The sequence below is a fragment of the Aythya ferina genome (genome assembly GCF_964211825.1).
Source record: "Aythya ferina genome assembly, chromosome: 5".
Classification (NCBI taxonomy): Eukaryota; Metazoa; Chordata; class Aves; order Anseriformes; family Anatidae; genus Aythya; species Aythya ferina.
In genome coordinates this window covers 36,752,645-36,769,747 of record NC_140301.1, presented here as the reverse complement: position 1 = coordinate 36,769,747, position 17,103 = coordinate 36,752,645, and the positions used below count along the sequence as shown (strand labels likewise).

Sequence of the window (17,103 nt, the reverse complement as noted above, 5' to 3'; positions counted from 1 at the left end):
GTGCTTTACCAGTGTTCACTGTGTATCACCTCCGTCAGTGAAAGGAGAGCCAGCATAATTCTTCCAACACCTCAGGACTGGTTTCAGTCTAATTGCAACTAAGATCATGCTGTGGTTTATGCTAGAAATTAGGTGAAAAAAATCTTTTCTAAAAATGGTGGGTACAATTAGTTGCTATCAATCAGTATTAGTTATACTTATTTTGGACCAAGGGAGCATGAAAAAAAAGTCAAGCCCTCAAACACTAGTCACATTCAAGACAAGGCAGAAACCGGATTGTGTAGGCAGAGATGCTTCACTGGAGGCTGAATGCCTACAGAGAGGATGGGTATTCATCTAGCTGAGCTGTCAGTATGTACAGAACAGGAGAACAGATTCTGAGTGAGTGAAAAAAAACAGAATCCAACTGTGAAGCAGCAGAAAAACAAGGACCATTGAGGAAGCGATGCAGCCCTGAAAGAAAGCAAAGAAGTTTGCCTGTGCTAAATGCTGGCTGGAAAAGGGGACTAGGAATATTGAACCAGAAAGCCGTGTTCTGTTCAAGTTTTCTCCATACTTCCATATAATTAACTATATATGCAAAAAATTTCTATGTAACTATACATCTATATAACATCTTTGATAACTTCAAAGCAGTAGCAACAATATCTCTCAAAGGAATCAAGTTTAAAAAGGGATCTTCACTGTAAGGGAGATACCGTTTTGAGCGCTATGTAAAAAAGCAATCTTAAAATGTGAGGCTGTCTTCCAGTTTGAGGAATTCCCTCTTAATTATTTAAAGCCAGACAAAATACAATACTCTGGAAGAGATATCACAGGGAACAGGCTTGCCCTGGCAGAAAATTCCTTAGATGATCCAACTGGTCCTTCCTCGTTTCCAGCGTCTGGAGAGCCAGCTGAGATTATGCAATTTAGTATGATGCCAGGACACTGCAGTCCTTCGGGGCAACCCACAAATACCATGTTTGTTGTCACTCTCTATTTTAGACACTCTAAATATAGGCCCATTAGACTTGATGGTGCTGATCATTTAGCATGACTACCCCATTTTAAGAGAAAGAAAAGTATCTCTGGAAGAAAAACATGCATGAGCAAAGGGACCCAGTATTTTATATGCCATTAGAAAAAAAAATAAACAAAGTATAAACAAAGACCTTGTCAAGTCAAATTCTTACATGGTAAATAGTATGCTTGCATTACTACTAATACATTTGTATGCATTACTACTGTCTAATACATTTGTGTGCAATTGTATTTGTTTAATAATGATCAAAACGTGAAATAAGAGTGTGTGGTATACTAAGTGTAGAACAGAGCATATGAGAAAGCACATTGATGTCAATAAAAATAAAACTTGTTTCAGTGGAGAAAATAAGAACCTGTTTTGGAATATGTCTGTCAGCAGGCCCTTATGTAGTCAGCAGGGTCAGTAAGATGGCAGTAGAGGTAAATACTCATTCCTCAGCATTACTCATCTTCTGGAAGTTCCTGGGAAATAGAACGCCAAAGGTTTCTTCTCCTCAGGTGCAAAAGGGCAGAGCCTTTTGCTGTGTATGAAGTTCCGAATTCCCTGCTTTCAAACTACCAACTCTTTGTCATCATCCGCTTCAGTGAGCAGCAGCTGCTCATCACCCTTATGGTGCTACTCCCCTGATAGCTAGCTGCGCTGGTGAGCCAGCATGCAGCTCCACGCGTTCCAGGAAAGGCAGCCAAGATACATTGCCATGTATCCGCATGAGGTCATGTAAACTCTGCAGGGGTACACAGTGAGAGGTGGACCCCTGTGGTATATGGAGGCAGCAAATCACTTTTTTTTTTTTTTTTTTAAATTACACTCAGCATTTTGCTGAGGAAGCTACAAGAGGAGCATAGTGTGCATAACAACAGCAGCAACAAGGACCAATTTCACATCATGCTCAACAGCATCAAGTACCGCAGGACAGTTAATGCCAACATTATTGTATGGCTTCTATGAGATGCTTGTCTTTTAATCGGGTACTAATGTCCAGTTGCAAGGCATTCAGGATAGTGACACATGGGCAGTATTATGCACTGAAATTCATGTAATCCATCTCCCAAAGGAATGGCTGATACTAGCCCCTGGTCTCACAGTGCTTGGAACGGCTCTGACAGTCACTGTGCCAACACACTTGCGAGCCAGCAGTCAGCAGATCATAAAACAGTGATCAAGGATGAAAAAAAGGAATAGACAATGGCTACTCACTCATCAGCTAGGGCACTATTGCTCAAGAAAACCGTCAAGAAATGGAATAGCAGGGAGCACTGCATTACAGGCACACTGACAGAGCTGCACAGACACCTGGGGGAGAAGGTGGGCCGTGGAGCGAGCTGTTTGCTGGGGGTGCTTCTGCAGTGACTGCTGCTTCTGTGCCTGGCTCCTGACAGTGGTATACAAGCACTGCAGGTACACGTACTTGTGTGCGATGCAAATGGGATGCAGACAAGAAGATTTTAAAATATTTGAGATATTTACCTCCGTCTTTCATAGAGGCACAGATCCACAAAGGGACTGAGACTCTCAATTGCTGTTACCAGGCCTGGCAGTAACTTCCTGTACCAGGGCTGTAAACCTGATTCCAGCCCCATTTACACAGAAAAAAAAAAGCACGTTGTGAACTACTGGAATTGAGCAGAATTAGAAGAATTTACTTTTCTTCAAGACAAACAAAATTCCTGAAAGGAAGGGATTAAAACCTTAAAGTTAGCACTCATTTCAGTGTCACAGGAAAGTTTAATCCAGCTGTTTGGAGCTGCAGCTCCCAAAAGATCATGGCCACCCTCAATTAGTCTTAGCTCCAAGCATTTTCCTTTCAACAGCTTGGATTGAATACAGGGAGTATTTGCAATCTTTTCTGGGAAAAAAAAAAAAAAAGTGAACATTGATATGCTGGTGTCAAACTCTGAGCATATAAGTAGTGTGATAAACCAATACAGCTGTCTCCTTTCAGAAATTTGGCCAATTACATTGTGGAAGTCACAGAGATGAGTTACTTATGAGGAGGGGAAAAGCCTGAACCTGCCCAGCCTATTCTACCAGCCTACCTCTTTCGGTGACATTTGAGATTCTGGCAGTGCATACCAAAAAAATATGCTCCCAGATACCCACTGAGCTTTTATTCCTCATGTTGAACCAAATACCTTGTAATTTGGAATGATATGTAGGAACACACACCTGATGTTTGCACCGCATATAATTTTTTACATATGGGATATAATTTTAGCCAGGCAAGTATTTAAACTTCAGTGAACTGGAAATAATATGGCAAGGATGAGAGAAGCTGGAACATTTCTGGTGGTAAGTTTCTGTCCTCAAGGAGAAGCTAGTAATTAAACAGCAACTAATCATTAAACTTCATAGGCCAAATTCTTCTCTACAGCTGCTCCACTAAAACCACTTCATTAGAAAAATAAACTGGCCCTGTGCTATGGAGCTTGACCAGCTCAAGTTTCAGTTATGCAGCTAATAATACTTATTCTCTTCCAAAATGCTTAGTAGGGCTATTTCCATGTGCCTCAATCACCCACATGACCACAAAACCACCACACAGTCCTGCAAAATGGTACCTTCTGTTCACAAGAGGCCTCTGCTTTAGATAGCAAAAAAAGAAAATTACTGTATCGCATACTCACCCCCATTTTCAAGAGTAAATTAAAGATGAGTCTTTCATTTCGTCTCTCAGCTGGCAAACCCAAAAGCCCACAGCTTCTATAAATATTCACATCTACAAATGCTGGCTAGAACTTGGCCTAAAAGAGCATAATGAAACAAGAAACAACTCCAAAAACTGATCCTATTTCTCCAGCACACCAGGCAGGTCTGCTGCCCATGGACCACAGGAGCTCTGCTTTGAATCAGTGCTCCAGCATCCACTGGCTGCTCTTTGAATATGACAACAGTTTTGGATGACTACAGCACCGTCATAGGATCTCAAAGTGTACCAGTCAATTCTATCCTCAATTTCAAGCCAAAATGATAGTGCTGAGACATTTAGTTTGGTTGCCTTAACAAATGGAGATGAATCACATTTCATTCAACTCCGGACACCCAGAGTTAGACATCTAAGCAGTCATCTGATGCTCTGTTTATAGTTAATACAAGGAAGATGACACCCCCAGAGTACCCTTTATCTGATCTATTTTAGAACAAGGTGAATCCCCCTTCAGAAAGCCTAAGGCAACCAACTTAGGCTCGTATGTCTTTTGCACACCTACATTAGGGCACCTGAAGCTCAGCCAAAAATAATGTTGTACCAATACCCAACTTCAGCATGTTTTCAACGTTTTAGGAAATACTTAGTGTCAGAAAAGCACATATGAAGGATTTGGGGACAGGTGAGGGCAAAAGTTCTTTAATTTATGGCTCCCTTTCAACAGCTGTATAGAAGTGATTTTAAGAAACCTACACATCTCAGTAACCTACTTTCTATAAAAGTATATTCTATTAATAAAGCACTATTTGTTTGTATTGCTATCCAAGGGACACATGTTAATTTCATCTCTTTGGTTTTTTAAACCATTATGCTTTGATGTTTTTCCCACGTATTTTTGTGTAAATATACATCAAGGAATATGTTAAATAAATAAAGTGCAAACAAGCTGTTCAAGATGATATATCCAATGCTTATATTAACCTTATCAATAGGAGCAGAACTGTAGGGTGAAATACTTGGCATTAAGGGACAGCTTGCACATTACTTCTTAGAGGCTTTTACTTCAAATTATCTCTAGTCTGATCCTGTGGATTGAATTTGCATTAGCACTTGGAGTACATTAAATGAGCGCCTGGAGTAATACGTCTTCTGGCTTCGTTTCAGCCAAAGCAAAATCAGTTGATGTACTCTGAGATGCAAAGTAAACTGCAGTTAAGCATGGATTATTGGGACATTCATTTTGAAAGCGTGCTCCTGTTGTAACCAATGCACTAATGCAGATACATCCGTAGTTTTTCAAAAAGGGATGGCACTTTCTCATTTTTTTTTCCCTGTCCAATCTCAGTCTATGAAATTTTACATCCTGAAGTTTTGAAAGTGATAGGATCTGCCACTCAGCTCACTTTATTTGCACATTTAGAAGATGAACAGTGAAAATTGATAGCATAAGTAAACAGGGATTTGTAAACCCCACCTGGGTGTCTATAGATAAGATTGCTCCCTTCAGATGAAATTCTGGCCCTGGCTGAGATTCTGGCAAAACTTTCACCATCTAAGAGGAGCAAAACTTAAAGTCCCCCTCTTGACAAATGTCCAGATGTATGAGCTGTAACACTTGTAGCTGTGTTTCCTAGGATTCAGATTAACCAGGTCACAGCTACAGCCATACTGCTGAAGACAACACGTGCTTGTATCCAAAGCATACAAAGACAGGCATTCCTTCCTTGAGGTTAAATGGCTGTAAAGTTATTGCATCCATTAGCAGAACTCGCTATCCTTTAGGACACTATGCAGCATGGTTATGCAACAAAGAAAACATATTAAGAAATCAGAGGACAAAAAACATCTGGTTTTGCCATTGAGTACCTTATGGATTTCTTTCTTTAAATAATACAACTAGCATTTCAGAAAAAAATGCCTGAGAAGTTCCTTGTAAAGGCTCTCCTTTCCTAGCTGACAGCAGAGCAATCCTAAGCGATTGGCTCAGACATACCCAGCTCTTTAACTTGGCAAGATTGGGTTAGAAGATTGCTGCCACCACGTGAATCTTCATAGGTGTGTATACCTTCTTTGATGATGATGCTTTCTTCTTCTCTTTTTAGTTAAACTTTTCCATTTTCAAAGAGAAAGCTAATGTTGTTGAAAAGCTTCAGAGTGATGCTGAAGGCTTTACTTTCACAGCCTGCCTTTAGGCATAGGGCTTTTCAGCAGTTTAGAATTCATTTACTCTGTTCGTTGTCTACTGGCGGAGACCATGATGCCTGCTTTGCACAAAGCCTCAGCACAATACACGGGTTAAAGGCTGCAAGAGGAAGCAGGAGCAGAGCGCCAGAGCCAGGGAATCTACGAGCTGTGGTCCTTTAGTGAATTCCATCTTGGCAACCCCTCTCTGACTGGAAAAGTCATCGCTTCTGCAAGAGGGGCAACAGAAGCCTGGTAGAGCAGAACAGCTTGCGAGATTTCTAGCATACATCGATACTATTTCTCAGCCTCGTTTGCTGATGCCAGACTTGAGATAGCTGAAAATTAAGGACTCTAAACACGATGTGTTTAGCCCACTCACAATATGGTTTTAACCCACACACAGTCTGGGTTTCTCAACCAGGGAACTGTACCAGCTGCTACTTCTTAACAGGGTAGCTGGCAAGGTAGCACAAACAAGGGCTCCAGAGTGAAAACTGGGCACTATCGAGATGCAGCTGTCACTTTTGCACATCACAGCCTTTGGACTTTTACCTAAACCAACCACACAACAGAAGAGTAATTATGCCACTGATACAATTAGGGATCCAAGGAACTCACACAAAGGAGAAATCTGCAGCCTAAAGACCAAGATGTGCTGGCAAGTTCTTAATGCTAACTAAGGTTGTGAACCATAAGAGGCTACAGCGAGTCTGAATTGAGACACGGCACAATGTGGGAGAGAAAAATTTGGCCATTTCTCTTCCCGGAAAGTTTAAAGGTCATGTGCTTGATGGCTTTCATGTTTTAGAAATAATTCAAAAGCTACAAGTATAAGAAGAGCAGAGATCATTACATTTTCCAGCTGCGTTCCCATATGTAGGCAAAATGAGACATTAGCTCTTTGAGAACTACTGTGATTTGCTTTGTACTTGAGGTCTCCAGAGAAGTTATCATGAAATAACTAACATTATACAGAAAACCACAAAGATTGTTAGCTGACAAAGTCATGGCATTACAGATCAAACGTAATTCATAACAAATACCACTTCAGGTTATAATCAAGACTGAAACTTTTGGAGAAGAGATAAGCTAGCTGCTTGGAGGCGAAGTGTTTAGGAAAATAGCGTGCATTGCAAAATCCCATGTAATAGAACCCACTGCAGTAACTGGTCTTATTTGTGGCAACACAAACCTGATCTACTAACAAATTTGTTTAACTGGAAAATATTAAGGCAAAGTCCAGAGCTCGCGTGCATATTACACAAGGTAAATTTCACTCAGCTAGGCAGATAAAGAAAAAAAGAAACCAGTCACACACAACAGGCAGTGAACGTACGCGTTTTGCAAGCATCCTATGGTTTGCAATTTACTTGCCCAAACTAGTAAGTTTACAAAACACAATTTCACAGAAGACAAGAATGATTCATGGATGATTCACAAGTACAGAAATGCTCATGTTTGCCAATTTTTTCCTTGAAAAACCTAAAAGCGCCCTCAAACCAAGACAGTGAACTTACTCCAAGGGTAACTGCCATGAGAAAGCCCAAGCAAGCCCTGGAAGCAGCGAGCTGTGAAGCACCACCTGACCTCGTCAGGCTGCCCAGCGTTATTTCTTCATTTGTTTCTCTTTGAAAAGCTACAGTCACACACACACAAAGCTTGTACCGCGGGACAACAGCTGAGCCTGATGGCAGCAAACCAGTCAACAAAATTATTAACAGGAACCAACGGGGCGCAGCGCAGGCACCGAGCACAAGGGGTATTTAACTCGGGGAAGCGAGGAGCGAAGGGGCTGGATGTCAGTCAGCATAGAGCGGCACCCTGCACGGAAACCTGCTCTCAGCACCTTCCTACCCTGCGGTTTACACGGGGTATCGGAGGCAGCCCGCAGGAGAGGAGCGGCAGCGCTGCCTTCCATCGCAGCACCCCTCATGCGGACACTGGCCGAGCACGGCAGGGGCCGGGGCAGGGGCTGACAGCCAGGAGCCCGGTGCTCTCCCCTTGGTAAAGGCGGAGCTAACCCCGATTCCCCCTGTCCCCCGGCTTCCCCCTACCTGCGCGGTGCCGCTCCCCGGGGACACGCCGCCGCCGTGGGACCGGGCTGGGCTCCGCTGGGCTCGGCCGGCGCAAGCAGCGGCCCCCGGCCCGCCCCGGGCCCGGCGTCGGCAGCGCGGGGCCGCCGCCATTGGGCGCTCCCCGGCGGCGCGGAGAGGGGGCGGCGGCGCCGCATTGGGCCGTGAGGCCCCGGCCCGCCCCCGGGGCGGTGGCAGGGCGCTGAGGGGCTCGGCCGCGGCAGGGGACGGGACGGGTCCGGGGCTCGGGTTCTTGTCTCCGGCTACCGCCAGGGAAGGCTCCCGGCCGAGGGGCGGCCTCCCCTCCTGCCCGTGTGAATGTAAATAATACAGAGGGAACAGCACTTCGGGAATATATAATAAAAATATAAAAGCAGTCTCTTTCGGGGTGTTCAACAGAAAAGCTTACATATGTCAGCGCTTGTTTACAACTGATCCTAACCATGATTTTTTTATACCCACTTCTGGTACAGAGTAATAGGTGCCTCAAGGCTTATGGCATTAGATGGGTAGGTTTCACAGCTCAGCTGTCATCCCCAGCCCATGTGTTCGTCAGGATTAATAAAACTGCAATGCCCATGAAACACTTTTTTTTTTTTTTTTTTTTTTTTTTTTTTTTAGTGTTGAGGTGTAGTATTACAGGCCTTGTAATATTAATCTAAAATATTCACTTTATTTCTGTCTTTAAAGATTCCAGCTTTCAATCTGCATATGCAAACAGCTTTATGGAGGCTTTCATTTTTAACTCTAACAGTCTTGAAGTGGAAGAAAGCCAAGTTGAGGAAAAGGACTGGGGTACCATCCACCCATTCTGCAGGGATGCAGCTGAACCCAGACCTTAGCAGATTTAGGCAATTACTGCTGAGCACTGAGGAGGTATCATCAGAGAGCTTCCTAGAAAACTGAAGCATGCAAGCTGAGAAATGTTAATTACCTTAACAGCTGCACAATGGCACTGTTTAACAGCATTAACTAACAGAGTGACTAAAAAAAAACAAAACACAAATCACACAAGTTTTGAAACAGATCACCTAGGGAGGAAGGCAGTGAAGCACTCCTGCAGAAGACTGGGAAATGCTCAAATGCCAAGAGCAACAGGCCCACACCATTAGGGTGACTGCAGCATGCTTGGCTCTTGAACATATCTGGCTCACCCTATCTTGCATTTGTCTTGAAAGGGCTTTCAATGAGGCCTTGCACCCTGCCACCCAAAGCAAGGGCCATGCCATGGGGCAGGTGCAGGACACAGTCTGGCTAGTGGGTTGATGTGAGTGCCAGCTTAAGCTGGGCAGGGGAAAACACACAGCTTGGACACTTTTGAACCTGCAGACCCTGTGCAGTCCTACCCAGCAGCATGAAGTGTTCATTTCCCAAACAAAGATAATCAAGAAAGGTGGACTTTGGATAGCAGGTGTAGTCACATATGTAAATATAATGACTGACTACAGCAAGGACAGGGGATGGCTCTGCCCAGGTACAGCTGCTGTCTTTGTCTCTTCTCATAAGTCATTTATGAAACAAAAGTACTATGGATTAGCAGCTCCCCTATACATTCCCCATCTTTAATAAATCCAAGAGCTAGAACAACGTCACTGACCTCTGCTCCACTGATGTGGAAGAGATCTCACTTAGTAACAGAGTTCAAGGGACTCCGAGTCTGCCAGTACCATCCAGTTTTGGTCAAGCCTTGAACCCCATTTCTTCCCTCCAACAACATAGATACTGAGCAAGTAAACTAGAATCATCCCTAATCTCATGTTTTAAATATACACATCACCTCATTTTTTGTTCTTTCAACTTTGCAGACAATATAATGAAATATTAATGTTTAAATTTAAAAAAAGGGGATACTTAATAATCCATTACACTTTGGGAAGCTCTTAACTATGGTATTTTATTCCAATTCAATCCAATCCAAAACAATGATTCCCAAGCAAATTTCACTGCAGATTTCATTGAATTACATCAGTTCATGAAGTGAGATATATTTAATTGTATTAAATGAAGTGAGAAAGTGCCAGCGCGATCTCTGGAGATTGATGTAACTCTTGGTGACACCTCAGCAGGGGCCCAATTCAGCAATGTACTGAAGCACATCCAGATTATTATTATTTTTTTTTTTAACCCACATGGACCTGTTTCCATGACTAAGTAAATTCATGCTCCACATACCTGTTAATACCATGTCACAGAGTCCAGCTTCACAGGCATATTCACGTATGTGCCTCAGCCCATAGGTTGATATTGACTCCACACAGAGAACAGCAAGATAAAATACACAGGTATGCCAAAAAATTGCTTGTTCAGCTTCCTTACCTTACACGCACATGGATGCATGAGAAGTCTTGGCTTCAGCTGACACATGCAAGCTTGAAAGATCTGAGAGATGAACATGGCCTGGATATTTGTGTTGCCCCAGTTTTGGCAAGATTAGTTTAAAGCTGATAGTCTATCACCTTCATTTCCCATGCATAGACCGGGCATTTTCCACATGGAAAGAAATTGCTCAGGTGTCCAGGCACCCTTGTTTTGCCATATATCAGCAAACCAAAGTGATCAGTAGCCACAGAGAATGCTCTGTGACATGAACAAATGAGAAATTTGTAGAACAGTACTACAAGCACTGCAGTCAGTGTAGGATTCTGGAAGTTGGAAGTGTTAAGTGCTTATAATAAAAGTGACAAGTACAGGGAGAGTTAAGATGTACATGTTTGCAAAGTCTTTATGTAATTTGAAAACTTCCTTTCCCGTAGTTGCGAGAAAATCTTAATGATTTCACATCTAGAAATCCTGAGACAATAAAAATTTGTTTTCTTGTACTTAAATAAGGAATAATATTTTTAAATGACACAGTCTACCTTTTGTCCTAGTACCTTTCACAGAGAGCTCTTATAGAACTAATAAGATCCTAAATTTGAAATGTTAAAAAAGGAAGCTTACTTTTAGCTTGCAAAGTGATTTATTTTCCCCCAACTGCTCATTTGCAGCATTTACCACAGAACTTTTTCAGTTTTCAACCAAAGGATGAGTAAATATGAGAACAATATTTTATGATGCTGAATATACAGAAACATTTAAAAATCATTCCTATCAACCTATGCTTTGGAGATAAATTAAGAATGACAAATGTAGTGAAGAGCAAACTTCTGGGGGCTTGTAAAGTCAGTATCATATTTAGGCCCCCATCAAAGAAGAAAAATTTAACATGTACATTTTTTTTTTTTATAGTATCTTTGTGGAGCTCTTCACTGAACATGCAAGGTATGCCTACCAGAGTAAGTGAACATTGTTAATACACCATCACATTCACTAAAATGGGTAGTTGAGACATGCATGTACATTAATCAAGAACCATTTCTTTCTTGCTCTTTAAGGAGCTCCTACTTGCACCCTTTACCTTCCAATGAGCAAAAGATTAGATTCTTAGTAGGAAATCCATACAGCTGTTTATTTAGCAAAGGGGCAGAAAAAGCCAACACAGCTGTGTAGTGAGATCACATTTATCTCACTAAGCTTGAACTCTTACTTTAGTCACCTCCCTTCTGTGCAATGTTTCCCAGACCTCAACATCAAGTCAGACTCAAAATTACTTAAGATATGAAATCCTTTAATTATCCAATTGCAGATAAGCATTTAGCATCAGGCTTTATATTCCATTATAAAAATTATAGTATTTTGTGTAACAACTATTCCTAATGGACTGTTCAGACCAATAATCAAGTTGATGAGAACCAGAGAGTAAATTAAATGCTACATGAAAAAATTTAACCCAAGTCCTCTTGATCTCACAGCATCAGTAATGAAGGTAATCAACTGCTGGAAAACGCAGAAAGCATATAGATTTTCAGGCCTTCTGTTTTTGAATTTGAAGGTGGATCCTTCTTATAATTCAAATGCATTAGCTGTAGGCTGGCACATGCGAGATATTTCTTCAGTAGTTTTAACATTGGCTATAACAATGTTAGATTATATGAAATGCATTTTTTTTCATATGTCCATTTTTAATAGCATTAATGTGAAAAATATTAATGCAAGTGAGCTTTTCCATTAAAATTGTCAATAGGTCTGGAAAAATATGAAAAAAATATTCAAAACAACTTAAATGCCATTAATGCATTTCCAATATATATTAAACTCCAGAACCTACCAAGCTTTAAAGTAAGATTGGTGAGAAACAAGTATTTCTGTAAAGTACACATTTGAAGTTATTTGTATAGCTCAAATATTTTACCAGATGGCCTCATTAGCCAAAAAAAATGATTGTTAAAAAAAGATCTCTACCTGCTGCCAAACATTTTCACTTGCTTTAGTGAGAAAGAATATGCACTCGAAGAAAATCTAGAGTTAACTTTGCAAAAATAGCTGCTGTCCTGGAAGCTATGCCCAACTAGTCCACATGTTATCTGCAAGAAGTATCCCAGAGACATTGCAAGAGAGACTAGTACAAATAGCTATGAAAAACTTAATGTACAGTAAGCTGTGCAATCAATTTAAGGTTTTCTTTTTTGTGATTGAGTTTATGAATGGACCAGTTTCTTCAGTTTGTCTTTGAGTCTGACTTTTTCTGAAGTTAGGAAAAATATTACAAATAAAGTATTTTCTTGGCATAATACATAATATGCAAATACCCACTTTCACATTAGTGTTTGTTGTAACAGTACCTACATTAAAAAGTAGACAATGACAAACAAGTTCTAACAGATAGCAACAAAAGGAGAGGAAACATTAGAGGAAGTGTTTATTGGAAGAGAGGATCAAGCAGAATACAAGCTAACTTAAAGTGCAAAAATCAAGGCTAACAAGTGTTTTGTTTACATTATTAACTTTGATTAGGGCAACATTAAAAGTTTATTTTTAAACGAATAAAGATTTGCATAGGGAATACATGTTCTAGAGAACTCTGCACTTCATGAGTTTACCTTTTAAGTACAAAAAATGAAAGATTTTATACATAACAAAGTTAAAGGATAGTATAGTTACAGATTATTACTCTTTTCTCCTCTACTTCTAGGACTGTCAAGTGTAGTTTTAACACAAAAGATGGAGAAAAGAACTGAAAATATACTTGAACAATATCAGACATATAGGAAAGTCAGCTCTTAAAATTATGGTCTGACTTTCAGATTGGTAGGGAAAGGCATCTGAGTATTTTGATTTTTAGCAGAGTTGCTAGCAGTCTAGCTATACTCCAGCCACAAAATCAGGCACAGTAGGTGAAGGAGAAAAGGGCTATAGTGGGAGCAGCTTTCATACATTTTTGTATGAAAGACCAAGTAGGAAGAAAACAGAGCAAGTTGAGTTAGAGAAGAACAGTAAGAGACAGTTACTGGCTGATCCCTGAATGAGAAACAAAAAGATCTCTATTTTCTAGGGATAGAACAGATCACAGATTATGCTTCATAGACATAAGCAAAAAAAAAGGTTTGACTGATTTATAGACCTGTCCAGTCAAACCCTGGACAATGTTTTTGCAGAGCTCCCGTTTTTTTTTCCTCCCCCTAAAATAGGTACTATAAAAGACAAACTCCATATCTTCGCAGGTATTTCCATCCCTTCTTCAAGCACAACATGGCAACACATTCTTCTGACTTAGTCATGTAGGAGAATGAGATCTGAGGAGCACACATTTAAATGTAAGTAGTCCAGATGGAGCACTTGGTAATAGCAGGCTGACAGACATAACACACAAACTTTAGCAGCCCAGGGATGTAATTCTTCAGCAGGCCTTTCCAGAAGCTAGTGACCTTTAAATTTTGACTTTTTAGTTATTAAAAATCAGTAGCTCAGTATGCTTAATTCTCATATTTGTAGAGCAAGTTCCTGAAGCTCCTGCAACCAAATGGTTAGCTCCTTTCTCTCAATATGTATACATAAACACATGAAAATTCTCCCATGACTTGACAGTATCTGATGGTGTGGAAATTACTTTTCCTAATCTATGCCTGAAACATGTTTTTTTTTTTTTAAACAGGTCCAAGTCATCATTTAATATCTGATGCCCCCCTGTGGCTGAAAACAAGCACCCCAGGCATAAACATTTCTGCAGCAAAGGCAATTAATTTGAAACAAAAAAAGAACAATGTTAGTACGAACCTTGTACAGAGATGGAGCCGCATACAATAGAGGGAAACCTATCTAATTATGCATGATAGTTCAGGCCTGTGATTAGGAAGAATGAGTATCAACAGAAATGGAAAAAAACAGGGACAGGAAATACAGGAAGCATTAGACAGAATTGAGGAAATTTAAATATTTTGTAATAAAAATAATTTTTCCAAGTTATTCCCAAAAATCTGGAATTGCAGTTAGTGTTATGTGGAAGGTTACGTGGCAAGCTCAGGAAGTTCAGCTGCACAGAAATCCAACTGTGAACAACCAATTCCCTAGGTGAACTGCCTGAAATATACATCACAGTCAAAAAAGCTTACCAGAATAAGCAGCACTAATACCTTTAAGGTTAAAAGCATTCCCTCTGGTTTACTACAGAATCCAGCTACTGTGCTGCAGAACTTAAAGTCCTCATTTACCTCTTGCTACCTGGACTACAACTACAGTGGTGCTCCATCTCCACTTTTCTTTCCTGTAAATTAAAGAGAAGACTAGACATTAAACCATTCATTACATGGATAGGTGGTATTCCATCACAGCTGAGCTTTTGGAAGACATCACTTAGTCTTCTGACTTCCTTGTATTAGAAGACTACAGTCCTTGAGTTTTCCCACCACAGAAAGCTTGTAGGCAGCATGGACTTGCTTATCAACCTGCAAACCTAACCAAATCCATTCCATAGCTTCCATGAAAAGTGCTTTTGAGGTAGTCAAGTAAAATAAGCTGTCTACATCTGTCCCCACCTCACCTGAGCACATCAGCAACCATGTCTTAAGCCACAGTTGGTGGAGTCCCTTGGGAGGTGGTTCTGAAGGGCAGAGGGGTCCAGGAAGGCTGGGCGCTCTTCAAGAGGGAAGTCTTAATGGCGCAGGAACGGTCTGTCCCCACGTGCCCAAAGACGAGCTGGCGGGGAAGAAGACCGGCCTGGCTCAACAGAGAATTGTGGCTTGATCTTAGGAGGAAAAAGAGGGTTTATAAGCTTTGGAAAAGTGGGCAGGCCACTAAGGAGGACTTTAAAGAAGTAGCGAGGCTGTGCAGGGATAAAATTAGGAAGGCCAAAGCTCATCTGGAGCTCAATCTGGCTACTGCCGTTAAAGATAACAAAAAACGTTTCTATAAATACATCAACACAAAAAGGAGGACTAAGGAGAATCTCCATTCTTTACTGGATGCGGGGGGAAACTTAGTTACAAGAGATGAGGAAAAGGCGGAGGTGCTCAATGCCTTCTTTGCCTCAGTCTTTAGCGGCAATACCGGATGTTCTCTGGATACTCAGTACCCTGAGCTGGTGGAAGGGGATGGGGAGCAGGATGTGGCCCTCATTATCCATGAAGAACTGGTTGGTGACCTGCTACGGCACTTAGATGTGCACAAGTCGATGGGGCCGGAGGGGATCCACCCAAGGGTACTGAGGGAACTGGCAGAGGAACTGGCCAAGCCACTGTCCATCATTTATCAACAGTCCTGGCTATCGGGGGAGGTCCCAATCGACTGGCGGCTAGCAAACGTGACGCCCATCTACAAGAAGGGCCGGAGGGCAGACCCGGGAAACTACAGGCCTGTCAGTTTGACCTCAGTGCCAGGAAAGCTCATGGAGCAGATCCTCCTGAGAGTCATCATGCAGCACTTGCAGGGGAAGCAGGCGATCAGGCCCAGTCAGCATGGCTTTATGAAAGGCAGGTCATGCCTGACGAACCTGATCTCCTTCTATGACAGAGTGACGCGCTGGGTGGATGAGGGAAAGGCTGTGGATGTGGTCTACCTTGACTTCAGCAAGGCTTTTGACACCGTCTCCCACAGCATTCTCCTCAAGAAACTGGCTGCTCTTGGCTTGGACTGGCGCACGCTTCGTTGGGTTAGAAACTGGCTGGATAGCCGGGCCCAAAGAGTCGTGGTGAATGGAGCCAAGTCCAGTTGGAGGCCAGTCACTAGTGGCGTCCCCCAGGGCTCAGTGCTGGGGCCGGTCCTCTTTAATATCTTCATCGATGATCTGGACGAGGGCATCGAGTGCACCCTCAGTAAGTTCGCAGATGACACCAAGTTAGGTGCATGTGTCGATCTGCTTGAGGGTAGGAAAGCTCTGCAGGAGGATCTGGATAGGCTGCACCGATGGGCTGAGGTCAACTGCATGAAGTTTAACAAGGCCAAGTGCCGGGTCCTGCACCTGGGGCGCAATAACCCCAAGCAGAGCTACAGGCTGGGAGAGGAATGGTTGGAAAGCTGCCAGGCAGAGAAGGACCTGGGAGTGATGGTGGATAGTCAGCTGAATATGAGCCAGCAGTGTGCTCAGGTGGCCAAGAAGGCCAACGGCATCCTGGCTTGTATCAGGAACAGCGTGACCAGCAGGGCTAGGGAGGTGATCGTCCCCCTGTACTCAGCTCTGGTGAGGCCGCACCTCGAGTACTGTGTTCAGTTTTGGGCCCCTCACTACAAGAAGGACATCGAGGTGCTTGAGCGGGTGCAGAGAAGGGCGACGAAGCTGGTGAGGGGCCTGGAGAACAAGTCCTACGAGGAGCGGCTGAGGGAGCTGGGCTTGTTCAGCCTGGAGAAGAGGAGGCTCAGGGGTGACCTTATCGCTCTTTTTAGGTACCTCAAGGGAGGCTGTAGCGAGGTGGGGGTTGGCCTGTTCTCCCACGTGCCTGGTGACAGGACGAGGGGGAATGGGCTTAAGTTGAGCCAGGGGAGTTTTAGGTTAGATGTTAGGAAGAACTTCTTCACTGAAAGGGTTGTGAGGCACGGGAACAGGCTGCCCAGGGAAGTGGTGGAGTCACCATCCCTGGAAGTCTTCAAAAGCTTCAAAAGACGCTTAGATGTAGAGCTTAGGGATATGGTTTAGTGGAGGGCTGTTAGCGTTAGGTTGGACTCGATGACCTTGAGGTCTCTTCCAACCTAGAAAATTCTGTGATTCTGTGACAGGCAATCCTGGAAACCTGTCACTAAGCTTGAGCTACAGGAAGGCAAGCCAAATAAGCCTGTTTTGTTGCAGGACAGTCTCAACAGGTGTTGAAAGGCTCCTCAATGGACGGAGCCTGAAGGGACAAGTACATGCAAAGAGGGCTGAAATGGAA

General features: G+C 42.5%; 1 protein-coding gene across 1 annotated transcript in view; it reads right to left on the bottom strand.

Annotated features, from left to right (window-relative positions):
• Positions 1-8,047, bottom strand: part of STON2 (stonin 2) — a 75,209-nt gene extending 67,162 nt beyond the window's left edge. Inside the window, exon 1 of the mRNA XM_084522229.1 lies at positions 7,910-8,047. The gene's annotated coding sequence lies outside the window, so the exon portion shown is untranslated. The remainder of the gene's footprint in view (positions 1-7,909) is intronic.
• Between the last annotated feature and the right edge of the window lie 9,056 nt (positions 8,048-17,103).